Raw genomic sequence first — 7,145 nt, forward strand, 5'->3', positions numbered from 1 at the left:
GAGACAGAGTTTGTGAGAATTAAGGATTGGGAGTAGTTTTAAACATGTTAACTGTGCAATACTTATTAGACAATCCAGTGAAGTTAGAGAAGCCTGTTTTATGTGAGTCTGGAGTTCAGGAGAGAATTCTGAGTGGGAGCTCCAAATGTAACAGTTATCCTGTACAGATGATGTTTGCAGCCTGAAACCGATGATCTATTGGTGATCTCACCAAGAGAGTCAGTGTAGATAGAAAAGGAGATCAAAGGCTTAAGCTTAGGAACATCCAGCATTTAGGGTCAGAGAAAACTATAGGAACAAATAAGGTAGTGACCATCAGGAGTGTATACTAAAGGCAGACACATATGGAAATAAACGTATGTGTATTTGTACTATAGAGGGGTTCAAAGGAGAGAGAGAGGTCAAGACTACCAAAGAAATGAAGACCAAGAAAGAGAAAGACCCACTGCAAGTGTGGGGAAGATGAGGATTTTCCAGACAGAGAGAAATGACACTAATAAATCCAGTTTGTTGTGGTAGGGTGGTCAAGAGTAACAACTCTGGAGCCAGAATGCCTGGATTTGAATCCTGGCTCTGTACGTACTAGATATGTAATGTTGGTTGAATCACTTAACCTCTTTGGGCCTTAGTTTCTTCATCTATAAAATGAGGATAACAATGATAATACATACATAGGGTGGTTATGAGGATTAAATAATATAATATTTGTAAATTTCTTAGACTACATGGCACTCCATGTGTTATATATAAGTTTCAGTCAAATCTATAGAGATTTGGAACTTTATAAAACAATTCGGAAATTACAGTGGCTGGGGTGTAGAGTAGGTGGGGAGAGGAAATGGTGAGTCTAAGGCTGGAGATAAAACGAGGGCCAGCTCATGGAGACTCTTCATGTTATGGGAAAGAATTTGGACTTTTCCAGTAAGCATTTGGTCAGATTCGTGTTTCTGAAACACAATTCTGACAGTAGGGTGAAGGTTTACTGAGTGATAAGGTGAGATTAGAGGCCGAGTGATGAAACTGAAATGGTGTAACGAGAAAGAGCAGGTGTGAACAAACTGGAGAGTGTTAAGCAGGTACAATCGACAGGGCTTGGTCACTAGTTAGATGTGAAAAATGAGGAAAATTACAAAGGCTGAAATGAGGCCGGGCACCGTGGCTCATGCCTGTAATCCCAGCACTTTGGGAGGTGGGGGTGGGCGGATCATTTGAAGTCAGGAGTTCGAGACTAGCCTGACTAACATGGTGAAACCCTGTCTCTACTAAAATACAAAAATTAGCTGGGCATGGTGGAAGGCGCCTGTAATCTCACCTACTTGGGAGGTTGAGGCAGGAGAATCGTTTGAACCCAGGAAACAGAGGTTGCAATAAGCTGAGATCATGCCACTGTACTCCAGCCTGGGCGACAGAGTGAGACTCTTATATCAAAAAAAAAAAAAAAAAAAGGAAAAAAAAAGGCTGAAATGACTTCCAGATTGATTGGTTAGCTGATGATCCATTTTGTTAGAAGGAATATAGGAGGTAGAACATGTGTTAAAGACAGAAAATTCTCCTGTTTTGTGAATGCTGAGTTTGATTACCTCTGTGACATTCTGGTTGAGATGTTCTAGCACCACAGGAAATGGGAACATAGAATGCAATCTGATATAAGGCTGTCACTACAAGAGAGGAGTCCAGGCTAGAAACATGGGTTTAGAAGTCATCATCATGCTGGTGATTGGAGGAGTCATAAAATTGGAAGGGATGCCTCAGGAATTGTGTATAGAATGAGAAAGCCAAAGCAGAGCCTTGCAAAGCATCAGCACATGGAAATAAGAAGCTGGGGAAAAAAGCTAAATTGTTACAGAGGTAGAAGCAACAAGAAAGAGAAGCCAAGGAAGAGAGCTATCAAGGGAGATAAGGACTGGAAGCCAAATGTTGCATAGAGAAAGGTCAAGGAGGGGGAGGACAAAAGAGATTTCGTTAAGTGTGGCAATTACAAGAGCTCTGGCTCTCCACCAGAAAAGCAAAGTGGTGAAAACAGGAAGCTAATTACAATGGGTGTAGCAGACACAGTTGGTGCCCCTCCCACATTTCTTTGGCATTCACTATTTCCAAACCTGTCGATGGCTTCCTACTTTCTGTGAGGGCTTTGTCATCAGCAAGAGCCCAGCCTCGTCCTGGAACTGGCCAGATAGTTAATACTTGCCAGAGAGTTAACGCTTGCAGGAGCAGCCCGCAATGATTTAAGATGTGAGTTGATTTGTAAGTACCCCAGTATTTCCTCTCCCAAGGACAAAAACACTCTTAAGATCTGTTCTACAGTTTCCCAAAGGTGCCAAATGAGAATCAAATCCCATTTTCCCACAATAGTAACCTAAAAATAAACACATTCTATATTGACTTTTTTCCTACCTTGACTCATTTCTCTTTCCCCTAGCAAAGATTATCCCCTACATAAACTACTACCATCAACTTCTTATCAGAGCCTGTTTTCTGTGTGTGCCCAACTTATGACAAAAGGTCACAAAAGTTTTAAGATGAAGATAAGAAATAATTAAAATATTTAAACTTGGTTATAAATGCAAAAAGACAAGACTGTAACTAGAAGATGACATAGAATCACGAGACATTTTTTCTTTATGTCATGGGAGAAACAAGTTTATATACTGAAGGGACAGAAACTATAGAAAGGGGTGAGGGTATAGGAGAAGTGATGATCTAATGGAGCAGGGTCCCTGGGATAGGTGGAAGGCATGTGGTAGCAAAAGGAGGGGATAATGGTAGAGGAAGAGAGATGCTTTTTTTAAAAGTAAACAGAAAGGAGACAGGATGATTACAGTAAAAAGAACGCAGTTGTATATGCATGTTCTGGTGGCCAGGGAGCAGAAAAGGAGCTCATTTACTAAATGTGAAGGAGATTGGGGTGACAGTATGTCTGTTGGGCAAGAAAAATGATAGAAGATGGAGACAAATTGAATGCCCTCATTTCAGTGGCAAACAGAAGATGAGAAAAATTTAGAGAGATAAATCAAGAAACAAGTAACATAGTAACATGGAAACCAGGAAGGAAAAATTTTAAAGAAGAGAGTGATCAAAGTGTCCAATTTATTGAATGAACATCAGTAATTTTGGAGAAGAGTTTCTTTTGGGTCACTGGAATAGAAGCTATCCACTCAAAGGATTAAGTGGATAGGGGAAAAAATAGAGAATGGCAAGCAGATGAGACCTTGACCACAAGATAATTCCAAACTATGTATTCACATCAAGTTAATGAAGAAAGAACCAGTGCTATTTCTAGGTACACCAAGATACTTGTATTTAAAACTCTTTAGACATTTGGTTGCATTATATGAAATTTCTCAGATTTGACCACTTTGAACCTACAAAAATGTCAATTTCATGTGATTTGACCTAATATTCACAAATATCATGGGGAGGTTTTTTTACTGGCCAAAAGTCAGATTCTTAGGTTCTAAGAACTCTATCGTGAATACTTAATGCATGAAATTAAGTATTATCTGCCAAGAATATTATGTGATTTGCAAAACACCACGGATGAAAGATAAAAATTGACAAATTATTGATTTTACTTTTAGTGTTTGTTAATAATATATGTTCTACCAAAAGAATAATAATTTCTATAACACAGTATTAGAAATTAGCAGCTTTCTTTTTTCTGGATTTTCACAAATATTCTAAAAATAAAAATGTTTCTCTAGAACCTTTGGTTTTTAATTGGAGAATGTTTACGAGAGAAATGGCTAGAGTAGAATGAAACTATGAATGGTGATTTATCTGTTAGAGACATCATTGAGTGAAAACAACTTTAGTGAACTTTATTATTTTGGATCATACTCCTTGCTTAAGTAATTTTTTCCTGAAGTTTAATTGCTTTGAGGCCAATGATGAAGGGCATGTAAATTCAATTAACAGATGAAAAATACCTCCTGTGATTTGATATTAAGCAGGAGTGATGGAGTGTAACATTAAAAAATGGTATCAGAGGTGCATATTCTGCATTTCATTTTAATTATGTCAATTTCAGTTTCTGGAACACTGGAATTTCACACATGCTTAATTAAATTACGTCAGTGTCAATACTTTGGGCTCAAAAGAATTTTTGGAGAAAGTTTCAGAGACAGGTAACATGGAGACAATAATTATTCGCCCTTCTGGCTACTGGACCAGAGAACGGTCTTGAAGTCTCTTCAATTTGTAAAGATCTGAATGGAATTCAAAGCTCATAAGACAACAGACATAACTTTGAGTGTGCTTTGGACCCATGAAAGGGAAAGTGTTCTATATTAATTCCTCAACTCTCCAACTCCCATAAATGGCTTCAGAAATCAGAGAGACTCTTAAAATATTTTTAATTAAAAAATTAAATTATTTTTTAAAGATAATTTAATAGCTCTATATCCATTTTATAGATAACAAACTAAGGCTTTAGGATATTAACACTTAAGCTAAATACTGATGGTCATACAGTTGATACCCAAGCTCTATCTATAACACATCATGCACTAAATTCCTGTTCTAAGTGTTCCTTAAAATGGATTATATGACTATGCAGGAATTATATATTTTCTTCCCTTGTCCCTGTTTATGTGAACAATCATGCTTTCTTTCTTTTTTTTTTTTCTCTTCTAGAGCTCATACCGTGGGTTCTTTTCTCCACTTTACCCTTTCCTAGAGACATTATATGATAAAAATGAAAGTTATTGAAGGGGTCTGAAGTCCTCTTATGGGGGACATTATTTATACTGTGGTTCCAGGAAAGACTTAAAAGTGTAATGGCATAATGGTTAGCTCAGATGCTGTAAAAAGTATCTGGGGCAACAGAAACTGCCAGCTTCATACATTTTGAGATAGACCAGTTATTTGCTGGGGCTATAAGGCTGTAGTTTTAGAACATTTGAACATGTAATAAAATTCTTGGGGGAATAAAGAAAACTGGCATTTTCAGAAGATTGAAACTGGATCCCTTCCTTGCACAGTATACAAAAATTAATTCAAAATGGATTAAAGATTTAAATGTAAAACCCCAAACTATATAAGCCCTGAAGACAACCTAGGTAATATCATTCAGGACATCGGCATAGGCAAAGATTTCACTATGATGCCAAAAGCAATTGTGACAAAAGCAAGAATTGACAAATGGTATCTAATTAAACTAAAGAGCTTCTGCACAGCAAAGGAAATTATGAACAGAGTAAAATGACAACCTATAGAATGGAAGAAAATTTTGCAAACTATACATCCTAATATCCTGCATCTATAAGGAACTTAAATTTACAAGAAAGAAACAACTCCATTAAAAAGTGGGCAAAGGACATGAACAGACACTTCTCAAAAGAAGACATACATGCAGCCAAAAATTCATATGGAAAAAAGCCCAATATCACTGATTATTAGAGAAAGGCAAAGCAAAACCACAATGAGATACCATTTCACACCAGTCAAAATGGCTATTATTAAAAAGTAAAAAAAAACCCACCTCCCAAAAAAAGCTGATGCTGGCGAGGTTGTAGAGAAAAAGGAACACTTATAAACACTCTTGGTGGGTTTGTAAACTAGTTCAACCATTGTGGAAGATGGCATGGTAGCTTCCATTTGACTCAGCAAGCCCATTATTGGGTGTATACTCTAAGGAATATAAATCATTCTATTATAAAGACACATGTATGTGTATGTTTATTGCAGCATTATTCACAATAGCAAAGACATGGAATCAACCTAAATGCCCATCAGTGATAGACTGGATAAAGAAAATGTGGTACATATATACCATGGAATACCATGCAGCCACAAAAAAGAGCAAGATCATGTCCTTTGCAGAAACATGGATGGCCCTGGAGGTCATTATCTTTAGCAAACTAACAGAGGAACAGAGAACCAAATACTGCATGTTCTCACTTATAAGTGGGAGCTAAATGATGAGAACACATCGATGCACAGAGGGGAACAAGACACACTGGAGCCTATCGGAGGGTGGAGGTTGAGAGGGAGCGGATCAAGAAAAATAACTAATGGGGACTAGGCTTAACCTGGGTGAGGAAATAATCTGCACAACAAACCCCCATGTCACATATTTACCTATATAACAAACCTGTACATTTACCTTGAACTTAAAATAAAAGTTGAAAAAAATGAATCTGTCACTCCTGGGAATTTTATAAAAATACGGTGCCACATTTTTACATTAGTACAAATTAGGATAACATCATGGTATGTTCACAAGTTTGAAATGAGTATATTGCAAATGTTTATTCACAAATTGAATAATAAAATATAATAAAATTATGTGCAGATTTTTAAAAATTGGCATTTTATGTTTGTTCAGTTTATTTACATTGTTAACAAATAATTTATGTAATTCTATTCATAATAATAGTTACCATTCACTGAATATTATGTGGTGCTGATATACATATATACATGCATGCATGTATATATGTATACATGCTCCTGGTCTTGGAGCAAGAATTAAGAAGTTTCTTCAAGTCTGATTTAGACACTGATGCTTTTAAAGCTCTTTATTTTGTTTCCAGAAAGTTTTAAGAAAAGTGATAAATTCATTATACACTATAACATTAAAATATATGCATATTTATATCTGTGTGTATATGTATACATATGTGTGTGTATGTATATATGTATGTATGTATAAATATATATATATATATATATATATATATATTTTTTTTTTTTTTTTTTTTTTTTTCCTGAGACAGAATCTTGCTCTGTCACCCAGGCTGGAGTGCAGTGGTGCAATCCTATCTCACTGCAACCTCCACCTACCAAGTGAGTTCAAGTGATTCTCATGCCTCAGCTTCCTGAATAGCTGGGATTAAAGGCACCCACCACCATGCCCGGCTAATTTTTTTTTTTTTTAGTGGAGACGGGGTTTCACCATGTTGGCCAGGCTGGTCGGGAACTCCTGACTTCAAGTGATCCACCCACCTTGGCCTCCCAAAGTGCTGGGATTACAGACATGAGTCATCATGCCCAGCCAACATTAAAAATATCAATTGAACATTTGCACAATACTTTCCTAAATTATAGTAGAGCATTTACTGTATAATTATAGTTAAAGCTAAATGAAAACATGTATGATAAAATATAACATTTATTTTTATCACAACAGGTTTATGAAGTTTATA

This window comes from Aotus nancymaae, unplaced genomic scaffold, assembly GCF_030222135.1.
Source record: "Aotus nancymaae isolate 86718 unplaced genomic scaffold, 86718_ANA_hifiasm-v0.15.2.pri h1tg000036l, whole genome shotgun sequence".
NCBI classification, from domain to species: Eukaryota; Metazoa; Chordata; class Mammalia; order Primates; family Aotidae; genus Aotus; species Aotus nancymaae.